We start from the raw sequence: 27,878 nt of genomic DNA on the forward strand, positions 1-27,878 counted from the left end.
TTGCCTACTGAAGGACATCGGGCTGGCTCCAGTTCAGGGCTTTTACAAATAAAGCTGCTCTGAACAATCACGCACAGGTTTTTGTGTGGACGTAGGTTTTTAAATGTGCAGGGGCACAATTGCTGGGTCATATGGTGAATGCCTGTTTAACTACAAGAAATAGACAAATTCTTTTCTGGACTGACTGTACCACTGTTTGGGAATGTTACATTTCCCCCAGCAGTAGGAAACGTTGCGTGCTCTAAATCCCTACCAACACTTAGTGTGTCAGTAGTTTTTCAAGTGAGCCTTTCCAATAGGTGCACAGTTATCCTTCGTCGTAGCTCTGTGTTTCACTTCCACAATGGCCACACCTTTCCACGTACATATCTGCTATCTGTATTTCTTCTTCGGTGAAATGTCTGTTCACATCTACTTTTGACCATTTCCTTTAAAAAAATTTTTTTTAATGTTTATTTATTTTTGAGAGAGAGAGGCTAAAAGAGCACAAACGGGAAGACGTAGAGAGAGAGGGAGACACAGAATCTGAAGCAGACTCCAGACTCTGAGCTGTCAGCACAGAGCCCAATGCAGGGCTCGAACCCACGAATCGTGAGATCATGACCTGAGCTGAAGTTGGACTAAAGTTTCACATTGTGATACTGTCCAACTTAACAGTATTTTCTCTTTTATGGATGTGCTCTTGGTGCCTTATATTGAACTCTTCTCCTAACCCTAGGTCACAAAGATCTCCTTCTATGTGTTGTTTTGTTTTGTTTTGTTTTTTGCTAGTCTTGTATTTTAATGCTTCACTCACAGAGCTATGATCCACTTCAAGTTAATTTTTGTGCATGATGTGAGACTAGTTTGGGGGTCATATTTTGCTTATGGATGGCCAATTGTGTTTTCACCTTTATCAAAAATCAGTGGGGCACACTTGCGTGGGTCTGCTTTTGAGTTTTCTATCCTGTTCACATTGATCTACGTGTCTGTCCCGCTGCAATACCACAGTTTCCATTACCTTAACTATATAATGAGCCTTCACACCAGAGTGAACCTATAATCTCCCGCTTTCTTCTTTTCCAACACTGTTTTAGCTATTCTAGTCCCCTTGCCTTCACGTGTAAATTTTAGAATCATATTGTCTGCTGGGATTCTGAGAAGCAATGGGTTAAACCTACAAATCAGTGCAGGGAGTACGCAATGCTGAGTCTTGCAATTCATGAACGCAGCGTGTCTCTCCATTTACTTAGGTCTTTTTAAAAATTTCCTTCATCAGGGCGCCTGGGTGGCTCAGTCCGTTGAGCATCCGACTCTTGGTTTTGGCTCAGATCACGATCTTGTGCTTGTGGGGTCGAGCCCGTGGGGCTCTGCACTGAGTGTGGAGCCTGCTTGGGATCCTCTCTCCCTCTCTCTCTTTCTGCTCCTTCCCCGCTTGCACGCATGTGTGTGTGTGTGCGTGCACGCTCGCTCTCTCCCAAAATTAATAAATAAACATTAAAAAATTTCCTTGGGAGAAGCGACTGTAAGCGATACTGTGTTTTGAAGTTTGGATCCAACTGTTCATCGCTAAGATGTAGAAAATAATCCATTTTTTTGGTGCCGACTTTGCATCCTGCAACCTTACGATACTCAATTAGTAGGTCTAGGAGCCGTTTTTGGTTTTGTTTTGTTTTTTTCTTTGAGGTTCCCTAATGCTCTTCCAGGAATGTCCAGTTCGTCACTTAGCCTCAAAGACCTCCAGCTCTATGCTCCAGCAAACCCGAAACTTCTTGCAGCTGCCCAGCCAGGATCCCAGGGACGCAGGGCCTGGGGGGCGGGGTACAAGGAACATGAAGACCTAGGTCCGGGCTCTGTTTTCCTGCCTTCGGTCAGACTGGAGGGCAGGCCTTGCACTAAGGTTATTTATTTATTCCTTAATACTTGATGCGTTCTTACCATGGGCGAGCTGCCTTGGGAAGCACTGGGAAAACAAAAGTAAACAAGATGGAACTGGCCATAAAGACCCACTTGTTCCTTTCTGTGGCTGTCCACTGCTCTCCAGCTATCTCGAAAGTTCGGTGACCAGGCGCCCTTAAAGTTCTGAACTTTCGGTGACTCTCACTTGTTGCCCATTGCTTTTGTACACACGAAGACTTGAACGATATGAATATATTCCGTGCCTTGCGAAAAAAGAAAAGGAAAAGGCTGTCTCGCATCGGGACTGACCCCACTTACTTGGGCGTCAGACTGCCCGGGTTCAGATTCCAGCCCCATTAGATAACCTCGGGGAAGGTACTTAACGTCTGTGCCTCGCCTTCCCCTTCTAGAACCAGCAAGGCTGCTGGTCTTATTAGAACAGGCGAAGTACAAACAAGAATATGAAGTTTTGAAACAGAGCTAGAAGGCCCACATTTACTCCTTGCACCGCCTTCCGGGAGAAGCTGTGTTTTAATTCACCGTTCCTCTTTGGATGACGGTTTACTCGTCTCGTTTCTGCCGTGACGAAAAATACAGCAAAGGGCATCCCTCTCTGCGGCTCCTGTGTGGCTGTAAGGGATCCCGGAGAAGCGAAACCGCCGAGTCATGAGAAATGCCCGTTTTTAATTTTAATCGCTGCCGCCAGGCTGCCCTCGGTGGAGGCCGTATCCACTTACATCGTCTGGGCATTTCCATTTCTTCACACCCACAGCAACACTTGATATCATCCGACTTCAGGCCGCCTCTCTTTGGGGGAGAGAAGGGACCAGGAGGAAACATGGTGCCCAACGGAGACCTTGGCCTCATTCTCGAATTTTCGATCTGCTTTCAAAATGTATTCTTGATAACTTAGGTAATTGAAAATGGATCCGACGCAACTCCCTCCCACGGAATACCCCTTACGGAACTTCAGTCTCGTTGGGCGTAATACACACTCAGCAAACACACGGACAAAAGTTAGGCTTGAGCCTGGGTGGCTCAGTCGGTTAAGCGTCGGGCTTTTGTTTTCAGCTCAGCTCATGCTCTTAGGGTTCATGGGTTTGAGCCCCGAGTCAGGCTCTGTGCTGGCAGTGTGGAGCCTGCTTGGGATTCTCCCTTTCTCTCTCTCTCTGTCTCTCTCTCTCAGAATAAATAAGTAAACTTAAAAAAAAAAAAAGTTATGCCTGCAAATGGTAAAAAGGGCCGTGGGGGACCGTGGCAGGACGTGGCAGTGCGGTTGCTGATGATAAGGTGGTTGATGGTGGTGACAGCTTGCTGCCACCGTGTGCCGGGCACAGTACTCAGCCCCCTGCGTGTGTCAACTCGTTTACTCCTCGTTAACTACCCTCTGTGGCCGAGGTCGCTGTCTCCGCTGTGTGGACAACGAAATAAGCACGGAGCTTAAAAACTTCTTCAGCCTCACACAGCGAACAGAGGCACCAGGCTTTGAGCACGAGCAGTCTGGCTCCGGAGCCCAGATTCCTCACCAGCTCTGCGACAGCGGCCCTTACCTGCTGGAGAATTACCGCAGGCGGCACAAGGGGCCACGGTACGCCGTAAGGGCCATCGTAGTGCCACGTGATGCAAGCGTGAGGATGTAAATCCTGTCGCTCTGCCTCCTTGCTCGGCGTGGTGGGCAGAACGCCCCCCTCCACAGATGCCCACGGCACAGTCCCCAGAACTTGTTAGGACGCTATGTTATAGGGCAAAGGGGGCTTTGCGGCCGTGGTTAAGGCTAGAGACCTTAAAATAGGGAGATTGCTTTGGGTTTTCCTCGTGGGCCCCACATAATCACATGATCTGATTTTATTTCTTTAACGTTTACTTATTTTTGAGAGAGAGTGAGTCGGGGAGGGGCGGAGAGCGAGGGAGAGGGAGAGAATCCCAGGCGGGCTCTGTGCTGTCAGTGTAGAGCTTGACGTGGAGCTCGAACTCCCAAACTGTGAGATCATGACCTGAGCGGCAATCAAGAGATTGCTGCTTCACTGACGGAGCCACCCAGGCGCCCCTATAATCACATAATTCCAAAAAGTCCTCAGAAGCAGAGAACTTTCTCTGGCCGCAGGCAGAGAAATGGGCTGGAAGATGTCAGAGATTTGAAGCCTGGGAGGGTTTTGCCCCACTGCTGCTGGGGGGGGGGGGTGCACGGAAAGCACGAGAAGGAATGTGGGCAGCCTCTAGTTGCAAAGACCAGCCCCCCCCATTGGAAGCAGGGGCTCCTCAGTCCCACAACCACGGGGAACTGAATTCAGCTAACTACTGAAATGAGCTTGGAACCACATTCATCCCCAGAGCCTCCAGAAAGGAACATGGTCCCACTGACCACTCTGGTCTCAGTCTTGGGAGACTCTAAGCAAAGGACCCACCAGGGCACGGTGAACTTGGACTTCTGACCTACAGACACATGAAAGGGTAAAAGACTTTGTTTTAAGCCTTCAAACCCGTGGCTGTGCGTTACAGTCGCGATAGAAAACGAATACACCGCATGTGATTTGCAGGACCTGCCTGCATGGTCTACAGTCTATATCTGTCCTAGTGACCCGTCACACTGACTTACACCCCTGCTGGCAGAGGTGCACCTTGAAATTAAGGCATTTTTTTCCCTTCAAAAGTCTTGGTGGGGGAGCACCTGGGGGGCTCATTCGGTTGAACATCCACCTCTTGATTTCGGCTCACATCAGGATCTCCGGGTTATGAGACTCTGTGGGCTCTGTGCTGAGTGTGGAGCCTGCTTGAGATTCTCTCTCTCAATCTCTCTCTCTCTCTCTCTCTCTCTCTCTCTCTTTCTCTTTCTCTCTCTCTCAAAAAAAAAAAAAAGCCTTGCTGATAAGCACAGACACCATCTGAGATGAAATAATGCATTAGCACCCTGTCACTGATTAACATGCAACCGGAGGCATTGCCTGTCCCAGAACGTAGAACAGGCATGTTCTGACACAGAGGCCGGAAATTCCAAGCAGAAAAGGACCCTTCTCTGGAAGGGAAGATCTGGGGAGGGAACAGGTGTGAAAGGACCCTGAACAGCATGCAGGGGCTAAGGGCTCCTTAGAGACAGGAAGGAGAGTGGCCCCCGACATAATTTTATCTGGAGCCACCATGGCCTTGCGGTGTCCTGACTTATGGCTTTGGAACCCGCTGTTTTCCATGCTGAGAATGCCCTTCCCTCGGCCCGTCAGAAGGGCCTTCCATGACCATCCTACCAAAGCAGCATCGCTCTCCCCTGGCCACTCTGGTCCTCTCCATGGCCCTATCACCCTCTGATAGGATCTCTGCATTTTCAGGTATTTATAATTCCCACCCAACTAAGCTATAGGCTCCAAGAATGCTGGGACTTGGCGTCCCTTCTGGTATCCCCAGTGCCCAAACGATGGCTGAGACAGGCTGGGGATTCAGCAAATACCCACCGAATGAACGGAAGACTAAAATACAAGGTACTGTCTGCCAACAGCAATCAAAGACTCAAAGGATGAGAATCTCTAAGGGTGGGGAGGCTAACGGAAGAGAATTGATTGAAAAGGCCCGGATGTTTGCAAGGGAGGCAGGGGTCTGACTTAGATACGAGTTGGCCCGCAGGAGGGTGGACTCACGCAAGAAAAGGCAAGGCAATGGGGGAACAGCAGGGGCGCTCAGGCAATGGGTGTCAATCCAGTTTTCCAGAAGGCAGAGTGTGTAGTCACAGGTGAACGTGCTGTGAAAGGCGTTAAGCTTAAGCATCAGGGTTTAGCACCTGCACGGGCACTCCCAAGTCCCTAGCAAGGTGCTCACAGGGTCACGTGTTTCCATGTGATTTGCATGAATAGGATGGTTCGCCCACCACCAATTAAGGCCAGTTCTCCTTCCGGTTGGTTGGCTTCTCTTCCGTCTCACTTCCTCTTGCGTCGGGTGGCACTGGCATTTCTGTGGATGATTGTTGGGTCTAGCTAAAGGAAGCTGAGTTGGGAATGCATCAGGCAGCTGTGTAAATAAATATGTCCCATGTAAGCCACCAAACGTGTGGCTGTGTGTCCCAGCAGCGACTGAAAACGAACACACCCAGTGTTGGTGTCCCCACACTACAGGTGAGTGGTACACGTCTTTGCACCTGCTGTCCCCTATGCTGAGTGGGGTTTATTTAAGCAGTTCACAGTCACTTCCCCTACAGTTAAGTAATTGCCAGCTATCTTCATGCAGGAATAGTTTCCAGGAATCCTCTCACTACCCACTGGGCCAATTCACCTGGAATTATGACTTAAAGACACGTCACGATATGAATCTACCCCTGAGGATGTGAGTAACGGAGTAGAAACAAGCTCTGAAGCGCACAGAGCCAGAAGCTGGTCTGTGGAAAATTACTCCAAACCTTTGAGCCCATATATGAAAGAAACCTGATGGCAATTTTCCAAATTTAACATTTCTAGAATTTCATATGATGTTACCAATACAAAGTTGTAAGGCTGAAAGAAAAGTTTATAAGTTATCAAGAAGAGGAAAACAGGGGCGCCTGGGTGGCTCAGTCGGTTAAGCGTCCCACTTCGGCTCAGGTCATGATCTCACGTTCATGGGTTCAAGCCCCACGTCAGGCTCTGTGCGGACAGCTCAGAGCCTGGAGCCTGCTTCGGACTCTGTGTCTCCCTCTCTCTCTGACCCTCCCTGCACAGGCTATGTCTCTCTCTCTCTTTGAAAACATAAAATGAAAATTAAAAAAAAAAAAAGAATAGAATAACAAATTCAATCAGTCAACACGCTGTAGGAAAGATGGAAGGATCATTCCATGTTCTCTAGAAAGTGGTATTTTAAAGTCGTTGCTGGACGTAGAGGCAAAGAGGAAGAAGAAGAGAGGCATATTGGCACTGATGGCCGTGGACATCAACGGCAGAGAGGCAACAGTCAAAGACAGAGGAAGGGGAGTGCTCCCCCAAACCAGAGGGCCGGACAGAACCTCGGGAAGGGGCCAGAAGAACCTTGAGGGTAACCCTCACGCAGGCAGAGAAAAGGAACTGGCGGTGTGAACCAGCTGTGCTTTGCCAGCCATCGCTCTAAGGGCTGGATGCTGGTGTTTGAGTCTCCAACAGCCTTACCACGTAAGCGTGTGTGTCTTCCCCACAGACGCACACCTGAAGCTCAGAAGAGGGAGGATTGCATCCAAGTCTATTCAGCTCTGAAACCCACCACAGGATGAGCGAGACCACCAAAAAGTGGGGCTGCAACAAGGAAGCCAGTAGAGGACAGACATGAAAAGAAGGCAAGTGATGGCCAACGCTTAGACATCTTTTAGAGCCAGAGATGGGGAACCCAGAGGCCTGCAGGGGCTGGGCAGTCGGCAAGCGATGGAGAGGTGTTTGCAACACAAAACTCACAAGCTAATCTTTACTTACATGAACTAATTTATACTGCCTTTTTTTTTTTTTTTTTTAACACACAAGGCTTCCTTGGCCTTGCTTTCATTTTCCTTGATACAAGAGCAATTTCTTGACTGTCAAGGAACAAGACTACGTATGTGCAATGATCCCGGGCTGTGGGTTCTTGGTCTCAGCGCTGGGGATGGGTGGGGACGGTGGCAAATTGGAGAATTACTCACACTACCCAGTTCCAGGCCATGATGCCAGGTGGAAATGACCCAGGATCGTCAGATCTGATTTTCCAATGGAAGCCAACAAGACAGATTTTCATGTGAACTCTTAATTTCTAAATGTTGTCAATGAATTTTTTTTTTTTGAATAATGTGTAGCCCACAAGATGCATCTGTGAGTCAGATATGAAACCATGTTTGATCCAGAATGAATGAGGTTGGTGAAAATAATAACAGAGACAATGATGATAAACTTATGAATATTTAATGTGCCAAGAACTGTTCTTACCCGAATGAAATTTAAGCTTCTACCACAACCCTGTAAAGTTCGATATTATTATTCCTTTTTTATATCTGGGGAAACTGAGGCTCAGAGAGCTCATGTTCACGTACCCAGCAAGTGTGGAGCCAGGATTTATACCACGCAGACTGACTTCAGAACCTGGGTTCTTCATCCCCAAAGCTGGTTTAGAGAAGACCTCTGATTTTACACCCAGGAACAGCGTTATCTCAGGGATTGAGGCAGAGCTTACGAGGCATGTGGTTTTCTGAAACTATTTACATTTTTTTACCTGGGTGCAAGAGTGTGTTTTCATTGGAAGGGAAGACCAAAGCTTCCATAAAGCTCTCAAAGAGACTCTAGAAAGGATGGAGTGACTGATTTAGGATCATGAGTAACTTTGCTTCAGACAAGCCAGTCCCATAGACTAAGGGGCAGAAGCTGAATGGCCAGGGGTTAAAGAGATAGCAAGCTATACACGGTGGGGGTCAGCCCTTTCTAGAATACTGGCAGTGAAGAAAGAGAAAGCAGGGGTAAGAGAAGATTCTACAGATAAGAAGATCTGGGCATTTCATCTGCTGGAGAAGGAGGTGCGGGAGAAGGAAAGAATGAAGCATTTATGGTTCTTACAGAGCAAGGACACTACGAAAAGGGCCATGCCTTGGCTCCCAAGCACGAGGGTCCCAACAAGGCTGGACAAGTCGAACTAAAACACGGTTTCACAAAATGGGAGTAGCTTCTCTCCTATGCTCTGCCCCACTCCAACCCAGGAGTGAAGCCTGAGAACTTCCTTACCCATCCGCCTCTTTCCTGCTCTCCCTTTCTTCGTGCCACAAAGCTGGGGTCAGGGCACCCCACAGGATCTGCTACCCACCCAGCTTCGACTTCCCTCTAGCAAAGGGGACAGTACGCGTCTCTTTGCATTCTCCAAGAAAAAGCAGCCCCGTCCGCCTGCTTGCCATGTTCTGTTCTGGCCTCGTTATCACTCAGATTTGTTTGAACGATCTCTCCAGATTCATTTCTCCCCAGTAGGTGAGACAGGTTTTAAAAAACATAAACTACGATAAATAGATGAATTTAAAAGGACAAGAGACGATGGGTGAATGCCACCTACAGAATGTTTGTGTCCCCTCAATATTCATATGCTGAAACCTAATCCCCAGTGTGATGGTATTGGTGGGGGGGGGGGGGGGGAGGAGGGCTTTTGGAGGTGATTAGCTCATGAGAGTGGTGCTCTCATGAATGGGATTAGTGCCCTTATAAAAGACACCCTGGAGGGGCACCTGGGTGGCTCAGTTGGTTAAGCGTCTGACTTCGGCTCAGGTCGTGATCTCGCGGTTCATGGGTTTGAGCCCCGTGTCGGGCTCTGTGCTGACAGCTCAGAGCCCAGAGCCTGCTTTGGATTCTGTGTCTCCCTCTCTCTCTGCCCCTCCCCCACTCATGCTCTGTCTCTCTCCATCTCTCAAAAATGAATAAACATTTAAAAAGATTGAAAAAAAAAAAGACATCCTGGAGAACTCCTTCGCCCCTTCTGCCATGTGAAGACACAGCGAGAAGACAGCTGTCTATTAATCAGGAAGTGGGTCCTCACCACACACTCCACCTGCCAGGCACCTTGGTCTCGGACTTCCCAGTCTCCAAAACTATGGGAAATAAATGCCTGCTGTTTAAGCCCCCCCGACTGTGATAGTTTCGTTACAGCAGCTTGAATGGACTAAGACAGTGGATAACTCGGGACAGGAGTCAGCACTGGCTTCTCTGAGGATGCTGCTTTTGACGTGACTCATGAAGACCAATCAAAGTTAACTAGGGGAAAAGGCGCAAGGGTGGTGGCTGGGAAGCGAAGGGCAAATTCAGGCAGGGCGAACTGCACTGTGAATGGAGAAATAATGCTCTTGGATGGGGGAGGAGTAGTCAATGACAACCACGCACGATCACAGCTGCAGACACCAGGTCCCACACAGGAGGAAGGCTCCTGGGGAGGGTGGGTCACTGGCCTCAGGGATGAGTGAGCAGAATTAGGAAGTTTAGTGTACAACGTCTGGTGCTTTTGATCGCACCTCTTACATACAATTCTTAGGTTTGGGAATTTCCCGAGATTCTCCTCTCTTCAAGGTGGAGACGAGAAGCTCTGTTTACTAGACTCCTTTGCAGCGAAGACATAGGTGTTGTTCCTGGCTCTGCACCCTCTAAGCCCAATGACCTGGTCCTGCTGGGGCTCCCGCGAGTTGCCTAACACCATCTAACATTTTCCCTTTCTTTTCAAAGTAACTGAAATGGATTCTGTTATTCTCAACCGAGAACCCTGACAAAGGCAGGAAGGATGACTAAGTAATTAGAGGAAAAAGGGAGCGACAGAGCTTAGGCACAGGGGCGCAAAACAGTACGATGTGGCAAGGGAGCATAATAGGTTAGGATGCAAATTTTCCCCAAGTCTGAGAAGGACACATCTTCAGCTCGGGAGAAAACAAGCTCAGGACAGCTCTGGGCTGCTGCTATTACCCGCAGCACGTTGGGTATCTGCTGTTCCATACAGTATTGGGAGTATTGGGGACACACAGCAAGGCTGTGGGGAGGGGAACATTGGGTTCAGTTGACAGAGTATCTTGTTCTTGAAGTCAGGGTATTACCTGCATCTCCTCAAACCCTTTAACCCCTTGCCACAGTATGGAAGTACATGCTCCCGGGAATCAGAAGCCCTAGGCTGGAGACCACGAACTGTTAATTGGGTGACCTTGAGCACAAGGTCACTTCCATTCTCTGATCTTCAGTTTCCACATCTGTGAAGTTGGGTAACACGTGGTTATATGACACAGCACCCACGCAAATGGTTTGTCAACTATGAAGTGCTGAGTAAACGTGATGGATGGTTCTCACCGCGCTTGGGGTACCAAACAGAAGCAAAATACAAATGGAAGTTAAGATTGATGATTTCAGTGGGGGCCGCATGGGGCCCAAGGCCGTGGGTTGTAAGTCATCAACATCAAGAAAGAAACGGTTCTTGAGGAAGATGTTAAGATTATCTGTAGTCAGCCAGGACTCTTGTGGTTGTGAGGGACACTAGCCTCATGCCAAAGTGGCTTCAGAAAACAAACACAACTTTCATGTCAAAGCACTTGATTCAGGCCCAGTTGGATACAAGGACTCAAGCAACAAAATCACACCTCCAACTCCATCTTGTGTTACATTTTTGTTGATCATCCTCAGACAAATTCTTTCTTTCTTTCTTTTTTAAGGTTTATTTATTTATTTTGAGAGACAGAGAGCACGCACGTGAGCGAGCCCGAGCAGGGGACACCCTCAGCGCAGACCCCAGTGGGGGCTCAACCCACAAACCACGAGCTCGGGACCTGAGCCAAAATCAAGGGTCAGACGCTTAACCCACTGAGCCACCCAGGCGCCCCAAATTCTCTCTTTCTGCTACCAAGAAGCTGGCTGCCAAGAAGCTGGCAGCTGCTACAGCCCTGATAGTCTCTGATCTATTTGAAAGGAACACAACTGCAATCTTGAAATTTCTATAAAACCTTTTCAGTATCTCATTGACCCCAACTAAATGATGTACTCTTACCTGAGCCTATAACTTGGCAGGAATGTGATGATCTCATTGGCCAATCCTCAATCACATGATCACATTCGGAGCCAATCAAAACACTTCACTTCAAAACCTCAGGGTGGGGTGGTTTAGCGCAGGTAGAAGTCGCTCCAACAACCACAAATACCTACAGCGGGTAGTTACTGATTGTGAGTATTTACTATGCTTTGAAGAATCTACATGGAACCCATCTAAAAACGAATCATGCTTAAAAATGCCGCAAACACTCCATGCTTAAAAACGCTGGGAGGAACCTTATTCCAGGGACTTCTATGAATTAGTCATGAGGGTGATTTGAATGCTGCCCTCTGAACAGCGCTTTGACATCTTATGACTCTTCTAACTTTCTACAGAGCTCCCACATTTGTTCCTTTATTTGATCTAAATTTAACCATACTCCTAGGAGTCAGAGAAGTTAAGTCACTTGCTTAAAGTCACACAGCCAACCCTGATTTCCTGCCTCCTGGCTTGTAAGTTGTCCGCTCTTGATCCTGGGGTACTAGCAAGAGATAGTATGGGCAAGTTAGGGGAGAGAGCGGGGACGCAGGCGTTTAGGCACGAAGGGTAAACCAGTCAGACTTGGTCTCTGTGTGCATAAGCACAAAGCGTCGTGTGGACACAGACAAGAAACCAGACCCTGATTGTTCCCTGTGCTAATGACACAGGTGAGCCCAGAGCCCCCTGGGAGCTCCCGCGGATTCTGCTGGCGACACTGCTTTTCAAGTGAAGACAAGGAGTGAGGGAGTGTGCATCTTTAAGGATCACATAACCTCTATTTTAATTATTAACTTGCTGCATTATTAACTGACCAACTGTGGGTGGCAGAGAACCAAGGGTCAGAACTCTACGGCAACAATTCGTTCCTGGTGGAGCCCCCAGGCCAGCGGTTCTGAAACCTTCTTAGGGCACATTAAGCACCTGATGAATGATGGCAAACTTCCCTCCAGAAAAAGGCACAACTGGTCTGCAATTTCAGGACTCAGCCCTATGTACTTCCTCCCCATGTCCTGAGGGGCTACCCACACCAGGCCTAATGTCCCCAGGTCCCCTAGCCTTCCTTGGTCTCTTTCCAAATAATAACCCCACCCCCACCCTCACCCCTCCCACTGCCTGCCATGGGCAGCCTTGGGGAAAAGAGGAAGGTGAAGAGATTAGGAGGTGGGACTTAACAGCACAAACCTCAACCATTTGGAGAAGAGAGAAAAATAAAGTTCTCTTCCAGAAGGCACTGGCCAAACTTCCTCTATACATGGATATCCCTACAGCACGCGCACATCCGTTCAGTCCAAAACTTCAAACATATGGATGGCACCTTCAAGGCTTTTGGTTCGTTCCTCCCACACTGTGACAATTTTTCCTCAAGACCAATACACCTGAAGTTAAAATTTTCTTTTAAAAGAGGACTTTCTTTTAAAGTGGAGAGCCACGATGATTATTTGAAAAAAAAATTAAACACTCAGAAAACAAAACAATGTTATTGAATCCTAGCTAGCCTTGGTAACTGTGCTCTGAGCCCAGAGATGTTCTTTCTGATTAGATATATAGATGGGCAGGTTTTTAAAAGGGGGGCAGAGAGGGTGGGGAGAGGAATAGCATGTTGGACACACATTCACACCAAACTGCAACTTTTGATGTTATCAGATGGGTTGAAATGATTGCAAAGCCAACAATTTCCTCACCAAATGGTTCAGACTTAACTTCATGCCTCACCCAGTCGGGGAACACTGTGATTTATTTAACAGATATCTATTGAGTTACCTACTAAATGCTCTTGGGTATCGATGAATAATGGGGATGAAAGGAAAATACACATGGTTCCTGCCCTCCCAGACAGACTCTTCCCTTGGTGGAGACAAACAACGAAATGGAAAAGAAAACAATTTCAAATTGGGTTGGGTACTACCTACAAAAACCCAACAGACCCAACAAGGGGTTACAGGAGAAGGTTGAAGAGGCATGAGATGTATGAGGGGGGGCTTCACAGACTGGAGCCAAGATCAGAAGGCAGTTTGGTCTTTGAGTGAGTGAGACCGGAGTTTCCAGTAGAAAACTCACGCTCAGGATCAGACTCTCAGGGAGTGGGAAAGTGGTTAGCAGCTGTAACTCGATATCCCAGGCATAATCTGAAGGACACTAGAGAGACCTGCTCTTTGCCCCTGATTCAATCGGAAAGCAAAGCAGATGTTGTCTTAATAGTTTTCCAGTCCAGTGGCCAAGAGAAAACAAAATATGTCATACATGTGGTTGTATTTAAAGGCAAGATTACAACACATGTCCAACAAACGTTGGTTGTTGCTAGAGCAAGAGATTCCATTTGTAATCACAGCTGAGTTAATCTAATTAACTGCAAATGAAGACAGTTTTCAAGTTCAGCCAAAATGGTCACAAGTACATGCTTTTTACAATGTTTTCCCCTCTTCTCTCCTTGAAGGGCCCCAACCTGCCATCCTGTTTTTAAATGCTGAAGTCCTAGTGACATGACATGAGAGTTTCTATTTGTTGTTTGGCTGGATCTCTGCAGAGGCAAAGGCTCGATGCCCTAAAGAAGTTAGATCTTTTAAAATATAAATCAGTACAATGGCTTTTGATCGCAATTGATCAATATCCAGGCCCCAAAATGGAGATTGCACAATCTACCATCAGACTCGCTACACCCATAGAGGTCGATGCTCCACGCCAGGCCCCCTCAGCCTTGCCTAAGAACCCAGGCTCCCATCCTACCAGCCAAGCCCTCTGCGTTTCCCTTAGATGGTTCTGGATAGGAGCGTAAGAAAAATCCCAGGCTTAACACTGGCCTCTTAAGTGCTGGTGCTTCTTAGGGCAGTCAGTGATGTGGGGTGGCCAGGATGAAAGGCTGACTTTAGCTCTGCTTTGGGGGCCTCTTGAATCATCTATGTTGGGAAGCTGGATGTCCTGGGGGAGGATAATGGATTAAGATCATTCCATTTGAAAGAGTTCACTCAGATACAAGCAAAAAGATAGATGATGACACCATTAGGTTTACAAACCACAGAGCATTTGCTCCCCCATCCCATACAGGATGAAAGCTCTAGGGCCATTACATGTTAGGCTCCCTGAAGCAGAAGGGTTAGGATCTGGGGCTTTTGACTCAGGCAGCCCCGGGTTCAAATTCCAGCTCTATCATTCACTGCATGTCGAAATGCAGATAAGCCATGCAACCTCTGAGCTTCACTTTCCTCATCTGTGAAAAGGGCATGACACCACTTGCCTGGAGTTGCTTGGAAAATGGGAAATGATGCATATGGGACTGCCAAGATAATGCCACGCACAATGTCAACGGCACGTAGTTTACATCTGCATTCAGTAACGGTGCCTTCCCTCTGCCACTCTGCGCGTTCGCCAGATCTCCCCTCCTGCCTCTCTTCTCTGGTTTTCTCATACGGCTGCCCCAACTGTAAGCAATCCCTATGATGTCATCCAACCCTGGTCGTTCAACTTCTTCCTTAGGTCACACATTTCTCAGGGGCAACTCTGGGTGACAGCCATCAATACAAGCTGCGGCCAAGGAAGGCGCTCCATCCTTATGAATGGCGATTCCCAAGTGTGCTCTGTGTCAACAGTAACTAAGGCCTGTGAGCATTCCTTGGGAGATGGAACAAAATGGAATTCTGTGGTCATATCAGTTTGGGAAATGCTCAGAGATTCATAGGACACATTCATATATTAAAGGCTCTGAGGAATCTTAGCATGAATAACCCCACTTAGCTTTGTTTGCTTTACCCTTCCCACTTTATCTGATTTACTGGTGTCCTGCTATCCGTGGTTCCTTCTTTAAGCGCTTTCCTTTACACCCTTTTTAGTATGAACTAAACAATCCCCCTTCGCAAATAGAGAAATAGGGTTCAGAAAGGTTAAATGGTTAGCACATCCTGATCTAGTGGGTAGTACCAGAAACACCTGCTCCCTCTTTGAGTCCAGGGCTCTTTTCTCTACATCTGGAAGAAATAGCTTAATAAATCCCTTTCTGCCAAACAATCCCAGAATCTATAAATCACTGGATGGGCTCACGGGATTGCATTGCCTGACAATTTCATCTTCGTAGCAAGGAGAAAACCACAGAGGGAGAGTGATTTGTCCAGAATTAGGGGTGGCAGAGTTGAAAGTGGCACCCAACCTACTAATCTCCAGGCTCAGCTGCCTTTACCTTACGCCCGGGGTTCATGGGTCTGGCTCAAACTCCTCAGCCATCTTCTTCAATTACATCTTCCCTCTCTCCAAGGCTAGATCAGTGCTGCCCAATAGACCCTTCTGAAAGAGGGTGGAAACGTCTATAGCCATGGCATCCCTTCCGATAAACACTAACCACATGTAGCTGTTGATCACTACAGATGAATCTAGGGCAAATGAGAAACTAAACTTTTCATGCCATTTCATTTTGAAAAAAAATTTTTTTTAATGTTTATTTTTCTTTGAGAGAGAGACAAAGTGCGAGCAGGGTAGGGGCAGAGAGAGAAGGAGACACAGAATCTGAAGCAGGCTCCAGGCTCTGAATTGTCAGCACAGAGAGTGATGAGGGGCTCAAACTCATGGATGGTGAGATCACGACCAGAGCCGAAGTCAGACACTCAACCAACTAAGCCACCCAGGTGCCCCTCATGCCATTTCATTTTAATGAATATACATTAAAATAGCTGCATGTGACCAGCCACCATATCAGACAGGGTAACTCTGAAGACCAGAAAGCATATTGATTCTATAGACCCACGGATGCAATTATCACAGAAGCAGAAGATCCTTGTAATAACAATGGAGTCTAAGCTGCCTAGACCTTGTTAGGGGCTGCATTCAGTTTCATTTAATGATAGAGCACAACCTATCCCAAAAGATGCATTTGCTCAACCGATTTCCTCCTTTCCTTGGCAACATCTTACCCATCATTCTAATCTAGGCTCAAATTCACCCTCTTTCAGGAAGCTTTTGCTGATCTACCTCCCTCCCACCAAGCACAGCGAAGAGATTCTTCCATGGAACTCCCACTGTCCTATAATTGTCCCCAGCGGGATGAAAAGGAAGACAGTTTTTGTGTTGGTTTTGAAACTGGATGAGAGGGGAGAGAGTTTGCCTGGGGGGAGGGAGTTGTGGCAGGGGCATTTGGGGAGTGGTGTGAGAGAGATAAGGAAGATGTACCTAAAAGAGACGGGTAAGCATGACTTAAGCTTTTCCAGCTACCCTAAGAAATCTTCAGTAAAAGTAGGTATTACAATCTATAGTGACACGTGGATCAATCTCACAAGGTTGAGAGGGAAAAGGAAATCACATGCTTCACAAACAAAACACCCAATATATTAGGAATAAGAGGGGATTTTCTCAACCAGATAAAGGTCATCTATGAAAAACCCAGAGCTGACATCATACATGATGGTGAAAGACTGAAGATCAGTCTTCAGTCCCCCTAAGATCAGTAACAAGACAAGGATGCCTACTCTTGCCACATCTATTCAATATTACTGGAGATTCTATCCCAGACAATTAGGCAAGAAAAAAAAAAAAAAAGGCATCCAGATCGGAAAGGGAGAAGTAAAACTATCCTCATTTCCAGATAATGTAATCTTGTACATAGAACATGCTAAAGAGTCCACCCAAATACATTAGAACTTCTAAATAAATTCAGAAGTGTTGCAGAATATGAGACCAATATACAAAAAGTAGCTGTATTTCTTCTACATATTGACAATGAGCAAATCAAGAATGAAGTTAAGAAAATAATTTTATTACCACAACATCAAAAAGAATAAATACTGAGGAGTAAGTCTAACCAAAGAAACACAAGACTTTTGAACTGGAAACTACAAAATGCTGTCACAAAAAATTACAGAAGACCTAAATAAATGGAAAGACATCCATGTTCATAGATTGCAAGATTTAATACTGTTAAGATGGCAACACTCCTTGAATTGATCTACAGATTCAATGAAATCCATATCAAAATACCAGAAACATTTTTGCGGAAATTGACAAGCTGATCCTAAACTTCATATGGAAATTCAAGGATCTGAAATAGTAAAAATAATCTTGAAAAAAAAAAAGAACAAAGTTGGAGGACTCACACTTCCTGATATCAAAAGTTACTACAAAGCGGCAGTAACAGGAAAGTGTGGAACTGGTACAAGAACAGACACATAGGCCAACCAATAGAATGAATTGAGAATGTAGAAATAAACCCTCACAATTTATGGTCAATTGATTTTTGACAAGGGACCCAAGACAATTCATTCTACAAGTGGTAGTGGGACAACTGGATAGCCACATTTGAGAGAATGAATGTGGACCCTTTACTCACATCATAAATAAATTAATTCAAAATGGATCAAAGACTAAATTTAAAAGCTAAGCTTATAAAACTCTCAGAAGAAAACAGAGGGGTTGAGGCACCTGGGCAGCTCAGTTGGTTATGTGTCCAACTCTTGATTTTGGCTCAGGTCATGATCTAATGGTTCATGGGATCGAGCCCTGAATTGGGCTTTGCGCTGACAGTAAGGAGCCTGCTTGGGATTCTCTCTCTCTCTCCCCCTCTTCCTCTGCCCCTCCCCAGCTCATGCAAGTGTGTGTACTTTCTCTCCCTCAAAAGAAATAAAGACACATTTAAAAAGGAGAAGAAAACATAGGGGTAAATGTTCATGACCTTGGATTAGGCAATAGGGTCTCAGATATAACAACCAAAGCACAAGCAACAACATCAATGAAAAAAAATGGATAAGTTGGACCTTACCAAAATGAAAAACTAGTGAAGATAATCCACAGAATGGCAAAAATCATATATCTGCTAAAGGACTTGTATCTAGAATATACAAAGAACTATTACAACTCAATTATTTTTGTTTAATATTTTTTACTGTTTATTTATTTATTTTTTTGAGAGAGAGAGAGAGAGAGACCAAGCAGGGGAGGGACAGAGAGAGAAGGAGACACAGAATCTGAAGCAAGCTCTAGGCTCTGAGCTGTCAGCACAGAGCCTGACGTGGGGCTCGAATTCACGGACTGTGGGATCATGACCTGAGCTGAAGTCGGATGCTTAATCAACTGAGCCACCCAGGTACCCCACAAATCAATTATGAAAAGAAATAACCCAATTAAAAAACAGACAAAGGATCTGGATAGACATTTCTCCAAAGAAGATAAACAAATGGCCAATAAACACATGAAGAGATGTTGACCATCATTAACTACCAAGGAAATGCGAACCAAAACCACAATGAGATACCACCTCATACCCCTGAGGGCGGTCAGAATAAAAAAGATAAGATAATAACAGGTATTGGTGAGGGTTCAGAGAAATAGGAACCCTCACATGTTGTGGTGGAAATGCAAAGCATTGCAGCTGCGTTTGAAAACAGTTTGGCAGTTTCTCAAAAAGCTAGGCCTAGAGCTCCCCCATGACTCAGCAATTCCACTCCTAGGTATACAGAAGAGAAAAAGAACATGTCCACACAAAAACTTCTACATGAATGTTCATAGCAACGTTATTCATAATAGCTAAAAAGTGGAAACCACCCAAAAGTCTTATGAGCTGAAATCCGAGTAAGTAAAATGTGGTACAGTAGATACCCCTAATCGGCGGGGATAGGTTCCAAGGCCCCCAGCAGATGCCTGAAACTGAGGATAGTCCCGAAGTCTCTAGATGTTATATAGTTTTTCCTATACATACATACCTATGATAAAGTATACATTTATACTAAATTTATAAATTAGGCCAAGTAAGAGTTTAACAATGATAACTAATAATAATCTATTATAATTATAACAATATACTGTACTAAAAGGTAGGTGAATGTAGCCTCTTTCTCTCTAAATGTCTCTTTTTTGTGTCTCTCTTTTTTTTAAACTTTTACTTATTTTGAGAGAGACAGAGCATGAGCAGGGGAGAGGGCAGAAAGAGAGGGAGAGAGAGAATCCTAAGTAGGCTCCATGCTTAACATGGAGCCCGACATGGGGCTCGATCCCAAGACTGAGAGGTCACAACTTGAGCCGACATCAAGTTGGACACTCAACTGACTGAGCCACCCACACGCCCCTGTATCCCTCTCTTTTTTTTAATTGAAATATAGTTGACACGCAATGTCAACTATATGCCTATTAGTTTCAGGCATACAACACACTGATTTGACAACTCTGTACTTCATGCTGTGTTCACCCCAAGTGTGGGTACCATTCGTCACCATTCAACACCATTATAGTGTCATTGATTATTTTCCTTATGCGGTACCTTTAATCTCTGTGCCTTGTTCATTCCACCCCGTACCTTCACCCATTTCTCACTCCCTTCACTTATTTTGCCCATCTAACCCCCCTTCCCTCCCTTCTGGCAACCACCAGTTTGTTCTCTGTATTTATGCATGTATGTTTTTGCTTTTTGTTTGTTGTTTTTATTTTGTTTTTCAGATTCCACATATAAGGGAAATGATATGGTACATGTGTTTCTCTGTCTGACTTATCTTACTTTGCATAATGCCCTCTAGGTCCATCCACGGTGTCCCCCGTGGCAAGACTTCATTCTTTTTTATGGCTGAGAAGTATGCCATCATATCTATATACACACCACAACTTCTGTATCTCAAAATATCTGATTGATTGTCCTGCACTCACCCTTCTTCTTATGATGATGGGAGATGAGAAAATGCCTGCATAATGAGATGAAGTGAGTCGGGTGAGTGACGGAGGCCCTGTGACGTAGCATGATGCTACCACTGACCTCCTGATGAGACTTCGGAAGGAGGGTCATCTGCTTCAGGACTTCGGTCAACCATGGTCACCGAAACTGAGGAAGGCAAAACCACAGATGAGACGGGGCTACTGCATAACCGTACGATGAAATATTATTTGTCAATACGGAGGCAATAATACCACCTTCTCCTCATAATTAGTGAAGACTAGATTCACAAGCCTCACCTGGTTCCTGGTTTCCCACCTGCTACTGGCAAGGCTTTTTGTCTGAGCTCGCTCCCATCCCCCAAACCAGTCTTGCTAGGAGACCCCTGTCCTGTTGAATCCTTCACTCCTTTGCAGGACTCCTTTGATCGGCCAGCAATCAAAACTCACGGAGTAGAATTGATTTTAAGAGCCCACACTTTCTGTGACCCTGGGTGGTTGAGTCAGTTAAGCATCTGACTTTTTTTTTTTAACGTTTATTTTTGAGAGAGAGAGAGAGACAGAGCACGAGGGGGTGGGGGGCAGAGAGAGAGGGAGACCCAGAATTCGAAGCAGGCTCCAGGCTGTCAGCACAGAGCCCGACGTGGAGCTCGAACTCACAAACCTCGAGGTCATGACCTGAGCCAAAGTCGGCCACTTAACCAACTGAGCCACCTGGGCCCCCGCAGACTCTGATCTTGGCTCAGGTCATGATCTCAGGGTTCATGAGAGGTTCGCGGGATGGAGCCCTGCATTAGGCTCTCTGCTGATAGCACGGAGCCTGCTTGGGATTCTGTCTCTCCCCATCACTCTCCCTCTGCCCTTCCTCCACATCTCAAAATAAATAAAATAAACTTTAAAAAAAAAGATCCCATACTTTGTTCCTCTCTTCCTCATGATTTTAAAAAGTTCTGTGAAGACAGCTCCCTTCACTACTCTTGAAACCAAGGAAATGTGTAAATGAGTTGGCTCTGTCATTCTCCACAGGTCATTTTTGTATTCCCAGCTAATGTTCACCAATTCCTGGAGGCTGGCAGGGCAGGGCAGGGCAGCCCCAAGGGCAGAGGGAAGAGACTGAAGGTGCGTATATCTGTCTGTAGCTTTCCCCCATACAGCTGGGCGGGTTCGCTCAGCCGTTCTTGGAGACTGGAAGTTTGGACACCTCGGCCCTGGGCCCTTGGCAGGTGAAATCCAAGGGCACCCCAGCACCCCTGCCAATGGCAGCCCGGCACCTGGGGGAAAACCAGGAGACAGAGAGAGTCTGAGTCTGTGCTGGTAGCTGCCCAGGGTGGAAGGGGACTCCGGCTTCATGCAGGAGCTGCTGGGGAATTGCTCCCACGGAGGAAATTCCAGGCACCGAACAGAACCTGGAAAGTACGTTCTCCGAGCTTTGGGCTCTCACCTTCAGCCTCCGAGTGTCAGTCCCCCCTGCACGGCTGGCTAGTCCTCTGTTTCCTCTGGGACTTGGCTGGTTTCCTTTAGGGGAGCTGCAGTCCAGAATCTGTGGCCAATGGAAAGGAAGCAGGGAGGTTGTGCCCCGGCCGGGGAGGGGAGAGCCTGGTTGCGGTACCTCCAAGGGGTCCAAGCAGGTCAGAGCACAGCCTCTGTTTACTCCATTTCCGATGACCTGCAGTTACCCCAGTGTGATCCCCTGGGTCACAACCCAGCCTGGAGTGTGATGTGTCATTCCAGCTTCTCCCATGGTCCTTTGGGATGGCCTGTGGCCACATCTGTCCAGGGACTGACCCTTAGTAACCCGTGGTCTTTGCGGCCCAGGGTGGGCGTGGACGCAATGGCCTGGGTGGCTTTGGGAACTAAGGGAAAAGTGATAGTCCATTCTCCCCACTCCCCAGCATGTGTCTGGGGTCCAGCTGGCCCACTCTCCCACCCACTCAAATAAGGGTCCTCCGGAAGTTAGGGCCGGGGCCGCCATCGAGCCCTTGGGTTTCTCTGAAGGCCTTTGGGGAGCTGCAACGTGCTGCCCACAGCCACTGCCTTCTTCCTGTTCAGTCTGTCACTGAAGCCATTCGTCCAAAACTCAAATGGGACTGTGTCATAGGCCTGTTTGGAAACCCTACTTGGCTCCCCTCCAGGGACTGGAGGCCCACAGATGGGGTTTTGCTTGGCCTGCCTTGAGTTTTTTAAAAATCTCGAAGTTTTGCACGAAAGCTGACTTTCCTAGCTTCTCTTGAGACGTGGAGCCCTGATCCTGTGTGGCCACAGCTGGCTGCAGCTGAGCACAACACCTCTCCAGGCATGTGTTCCTCGGGGAACGGCTTCCACTCGTCCCCCTGGCCTTACAGCCAAGCCTCCCTTCCTCCTCGCACGACCAGCTGGCACCCGCCCGCTTTTGAGTTTCCCACTCTCGTCTCTAGGCCAAGGCTCCCGTAGCACAGCTTGGGGGCAGTAGGTGACCTGACCTCTGTCTGCCTTTCCAGCCTTGTTCCTGCTCACCCCTCCGTTCCCTCCCTCCCTCACCCCTACCTCTCAGCCCATGGGCCATGCCAGTCTCTGCCCGCTCACCAAACGAGCCAGATGCCAACACGGGTCCACGCCTCGTGCAGTTGCCGGGATCTGCATCTGTATCCTCGGGCAGCAGACGTCTGCAGAGCACCTGGTATGCATGTCTGGGCTACGTACTGGGGACGGAAGTATAAGACCCAGGGTATGAGTCTGGGTTCTCCACTGAAACAGACCCAATAGAATAGATGATCAATCGATTGATTGATCAGTCGATAGATACTAATCATAAGGCAATGGCTCATGTGATTATAGAGGCTGAGAAGTCCAAGATCTGTGGGAGGCAACCTGGAGCCTCAGGAGAGCTGATATTTCTAGTCTGAGTCTGCAGGGCTGAGTCTCAGGAGCGCCGATGGTGCAAGTTCAAGTCTGAGATTGAAGGCAGAAGACGGATGTCACAGCTCTAAGACAGGCAGGCAGAGAGGAAGCATCCTTTCTTATTCAGCCTTTTGTCCCATCTGCTGTACTCAATCTACCCAGGCACACGTCAATCGCATCCAGAAACACCCTCACGGACTCCCCAGGTCCAACGCTGAACCAAATATCTGCGCGCGCTGAGGCTGACACGTAAAATGGGCCCTGCCATTCGGTCCTCCTTCTCCCGAAGCCTGCAGCTTAGCAAGGCACGCAGAGGGGCAGGAAAATAATTCCAAAACTGAGTGGTGAGAGCTGGAGGGATTCTCACTTCCACTTCCAGCTTCACCTCGAATAGTGCCTCCTACAAGTCTTTTCTCGTCTCCCCACACAATCAGTGACTTTCTCTTGGGGGCCCCCAGAGAACACACCTCTTGGGAGAGATGGTCTCTCTCTTCTCAGTGAAATGTTCTAAGTCTACAAAAGGATACAGAAGTAATGGAGCAAAGTCCCATGTACCCACACCCGTCCTTAAAAGATAAAGCATCACAGGGGCGCCTGGGTGGCTCAGTCGGTTGAGCCGCAGACTTCGGCCCAGGTGGTGATCACGGTTCAGGAGTTCGAGCCCTGCAGTGGGGCTCAAACTACATTGGGATCCTCTGTTCCCCTTTCTCTGCCCCTCCCTCTCTCGTGCTCTCTCTCTCTCAAAAATGAATAAATATTAAAAATAATAATAATAAAGCATCACAGGCTAGGGCGGCCAATTTGTCCCCTCCGGGGACCCCCTCAGTCCCTGGCAAGTCAGGAGGATGGGTCACACCAGTGCAGGCCTCCTCACCTCCCACGCCTGCAGGCCTCCTCACCTCCCACGCCTGAGTATAGCACTTCCTTGAAATCGTCCCCCCCACGCTCCCCAGCAGAGGACTGATCGATTTATTAAATCGATCATTTTTAGGGTTACCATGTGTGTGTCTTTATACTTCGAATCCAGCCTTAAATGACATTGGATTGCCTGTGCCGGGGGCCGCAGGCAACGCCCCCCCCCCCCCCCCGCCCCCGCATGCACACTGGCGGCCCAGGCTGGGTCCAGAACATTGGATGACCTCTCCTGATGGGTGATGGCGATAAGAGCCTGGTGGCAGCACCCAACACTTGCTGCAAATTTGAAGTGAAAAGCTGGAAAAGCAAAGCTGGAAAGCTGCGCGAAACCCAGACAGGGGAGAGGTGGGGGGTGGGGGGAGAGGCGGGGACTAGGTGGAAGAAGCAGAGAGCGCCCCCGAGAGGCAGTTAGGAGAGCATCAGAGGGGGGACCCGGGGCTGGGTGGAGAAGGTCAAGGCATGTTGGGCAGGGAAGCGGCAAACTCCCCACCCCCCCCCCCCACCTTTAATGCTCCTGCGACACACTCCACAAAATCCACAGCCCTCACTCAGGCGTGGGGACAGAGGCGCACTTTCAGGGGCCCGACTCTCGGTGCTCCCGGAGGTGCTCCCGTGGCCTCTTGAGGAGCCTAGCTGCTCCCCGAGGCCTCCTGGTGCCGGCTAAGTGTTCAGTGTTATTTGTGGGGGGAAGATGGGGAGGAGGGAGGAACACAGAGAGGGAGGAAGGAAGGAAAATAGGAAGGGGGGGGAGGGAAGGCCGACCTCAGCTCTGCGATGGGGGTGGGGGTGGGGGTGGGGGTGGGGGTGGGGAGGAGCCAGAGCGGCTCCGCAAGGTCTTTCCTGCCAGGACGGAAGGGCCTGATCTGCAGAGGGGCTGCGAGGCCCCCGCCACTGGCCTGCTGTGGCCCCAGGAGCCAACGGGCTCGGGACTCTTCTGGGCGTTGGGAACCAGGCCGGGAAGCGCACTGCGAGCGAGGGCGTGAGGGGGTGGAGGGTGGAGAGAGCAGACAGGGAGCAGAGGGAAGTGGAGGGGCAGAGGCGTGCTGCTTAGCAACGGCAGGAGAAGATTTAGGGAAGTGACAGGACCATTTCTCCCTGCGCCTCAAAGGGAGGGTTTTTTTTTTCCCCCAGAGCTGCCTGCCGCCTACACTGGCGGATCTTGTTGTGGCGGCTCAGAACGCGGGTTAGAAGTCGGGGGGGGGGGGGGGGGGGAGGGGGGAGGCTCCCCGCAATTCAGGGCCATCGCTGGGGCAGGCTGGCCCGCCACGTGTGCGGCCACCAGGCTCTCAGCAACTCCAAGGGGACCTCTCCTCTGGGCCCTGGAAGGAAGGGAAGGAAGCCAGCCTCGCAGGAAACACCACCAGCGATGCAACCTCAGCCTCCTCTCTGGAAGGTGCTGGGGATTCTCCCTTCCCTTTCTTCTGCCCCAGGACCCTGCTGGCAGCAACCCCCCTCCCCCACCCCCCCCACCCCCCAGCTTCCTCCCCACTGAGAATTCTCAGTTGCTTTGCTTTTTTAATTTGGTTTTCTCCGGCTCAGAATCGAGATCAAAAGAAGAAATTCTTTGCAGCCTTTTAGGAATAATTCCCAGAATCGCCCCCTGGAAATGCATACATAATGACCATAATTATTTAAAAAGGAGTCTTTCTCCGTTTCTTTTCCATCTCTGCGGCAGGCTTGGAGAGGACAGGCGAGAGGGAAGCGGCTAGGGTGTCTTTGTGGTCGCAGGGTTTAACTGCATGAACCGTGTTCTCGCAGGCGAAGTGTGGGACCCACACGCCACCGGCTTGCGGCACGTGACAGGCCTCTAGATGGTGCAGACAACAAATGCAAAAGGCAGTTCGCTAGCGCTAAACACCCCGACTGGCCTGGTGGGAAGTTACTCCCTTTCTAATTGGTGTTACTTGTCTTGAGTCCATCAAGTCTCAAGCTGGGGCTGGGTCTGTCCTTAACATTCCCGGAAACTTGCTAACCTTCCTTCTGACTGGGGCAAACGGCAATCCCCAGGCTGAGAACAAGTAAGAGCGACTACCTGCAATTTACTAGGGCTGCTTTTCGTTGTGATTGTTTAAAAAAAAATTTTTTTAAGGTTTATTTATTTTTGAGAGAGAGAGAGAGAGCACGAGCGAGCTCTAACGGAGCAGGGGCAGAGAGAGAGGGAGACACAGAATCCGAAGCAGGCTCCAGGCTCTGAGCTGTCAGCACAGGTCCCGATGCTGGGCTGGAACCCACAAACCACCAGACCATGACCTGAGCTGAAGTCTGACCCTTAGCAGACTGCACCACCCAAGGCGCCCCCATTGTGATTATTTTTTTGTGAGCCCTGGGGGCGGTGGGGGAGGGGGACTTTGCACTAAAGGCTGGTTCCTTTTTACAGGAAAGATAAATAATTAGTAACTAATAATCAAAGTGGTTGCTGGACCCTGCCGAATGACAAACGCTTTGGAAAAGTCTCCAGCCTGTCAGCCCCTCGATCCAGGAGGCCAGCTTTCCCCCTGGCAGGCTGTGGGTCAAGTTGAGGGAAGGATCCCGTTCAAGGTCAGCTGGTCGAGTTGGTCAGCAGCTGGCCCCCCAAGGAGGCTCAGATGGGAGTTTTTAATTTTTTTCGGAGCCACTCAGCCTGGCTTGGCACCCACTCGTAGCCCATTCTGTTTCTTGAGATTCGAGAAGTCAGCTCCTCAAGGTCCACTTGGGGACACACGGCCATAGAGTGTGGGTGGCTGCCATACCTGATTTCCCTCTGGACAACCACCAATCTGTCCTCTTGGATCTGGGGTTTGAGCAGAGCAGACCTACCCGGTGGCTTTAGGGCTGGCATGCCATCTGAGCCTGGCTTCCCCTGGGCATCCCATTCTTCTGGCCACAGCGATGGATGGGCTCCGGGAAGGGCAGAGAGATGCATGGAGACTCTTGCTGGGAATTCTGGGGCTGGCTGGCTCTTTCCCACTGGCCTTGATCCTGAGAAGATGAGACTAGAGCCATTTCTGCCACCACAGGGAGGGAGCCAACAACGAGGGAAGGGGGGCGGTGAGAAATGAAGAGAGAGAGAAACCCGATCCTGATGGTATCAGTTCCATCCCTGGATCCAGCCGTGCCTGAAGCCAGCCCTCTACCCTTGGCCGCCTTTAGAGCTCCCCACGGAGCCAACGAATTCCCCTTTCATGTAATCTAGTAAGGATCAATGCTTCGGTCACTTGCAACCACGAGTCTTAACTGATGCAATGGCTCAGTGCAAATCCTTGGCCGCTGGGAGAGCAAGAACCCAAGGGGTTTGCCGTACCCACGTAGGTGAGTGGCATCGTCACCCTACGCAAACATGGGCACAGGAAAAGTTATGAAAGCTCCGAAGTTCAGAGGAACAAGTAGTAGCCACAGGCTGAGTGTGTTGCACGAAACGGCTTATTTCATCCGGGGGACAGTCCTACACGGCCGTCCGCTTTCGGCACCATTTTACAGATGAGAAGACTGAGGTCCGGGGGGTCTCTGTGAACCTTCAGGGCAGAACCAAGGCTTGCCACTCAGCGCCGTATCGTCCCAGCCGTGTCTCTACAGTAAACAAGGAAATGACTCACTGCTACATACGAGACTCTGGGGATGTGGGACAGGGAAGGGACCAAGGGGCGGGGCTGTCGGGCAGCACAGGGTGATACTTACGGAGCAGGTGGCACGAATGCCTCCATCTGCCCCCAACCCCGGCAGTCATGGGGTGCACACAGGCCTGCAGAAAGGGCTCCAGCTCTTTGCACCTCTGGTTGAGGACAGAAAGGCAGAGAGGGCCCTGGGATTCCATCAGCATCCGTCAGTACTCATTGGCTGTGGGGCTCCCGATGAGCCCTTCTTGCCTCTTGGGAAATGGAGACCCCGGCTCCTGGCCTTGCTCACGTGACCCAGCAACCCAAGTATCAGATGAGGACAAAGATGTCGAGGATTAATATTTGCAAACATCGAAAGGGGGGCTTCAGGGTGGAGGGAATCCCTGGACTTCCCGGAGGTGGCCTTGCAGGTGTGGACGGGCGTAAACTGACTCCCTGTACTCCCCCCCACCCCAGAGCTGTGGAGCGACGGGCCCAGCGTGACCTGAAAGGAACCTTTCTGGCCCCAAAGCCAAGAGAGATGAGAACTGTGAAGGAGAGAAGCGAGAG

The 27,878-nt window shown here is 48.8% G+C and overlaps 1 long non-coding RNA gene across 1 annotated transcript; it reads right to left on the reverse strand.

Annotated features, from left to right (window-relative positions):
* Positions 1-745: 745 nt before the first annotated feature.
* On the reverse strand, positions 746-21,721 carry LOC132689099 (uncharacterized). The gene is made up of 5 exons (XR_013552777.1): positions 21,386-21,721; positions 19,942-20,113; positions 11,314-11,464; positions 5,683-5,871; positions 746-4,685 (listed from the first exon to the last, which is right to left on the reverse strand). It is a non-coding gene; the product is annotated as an uncharacterized LOC132689099 (long non-coding RNA).
* Positions 21,722-27,878: the final 6,157 nt, after the last annotated feature.

Source organism: Panthera onca, chromosome E3 (genome assembly GCF_046562875.1).
Source record: "Panthera onca isolate mPanOnc1 chromosome E3, mPanOnc1 haplotype 2, whole genome shotgun sequence".
NCBI classification, from domain to species: Eukaryota; Metazoa; Chordata; class Mammalia; order Carnivora; family Felidae; genus Panthera; species Panthera onca.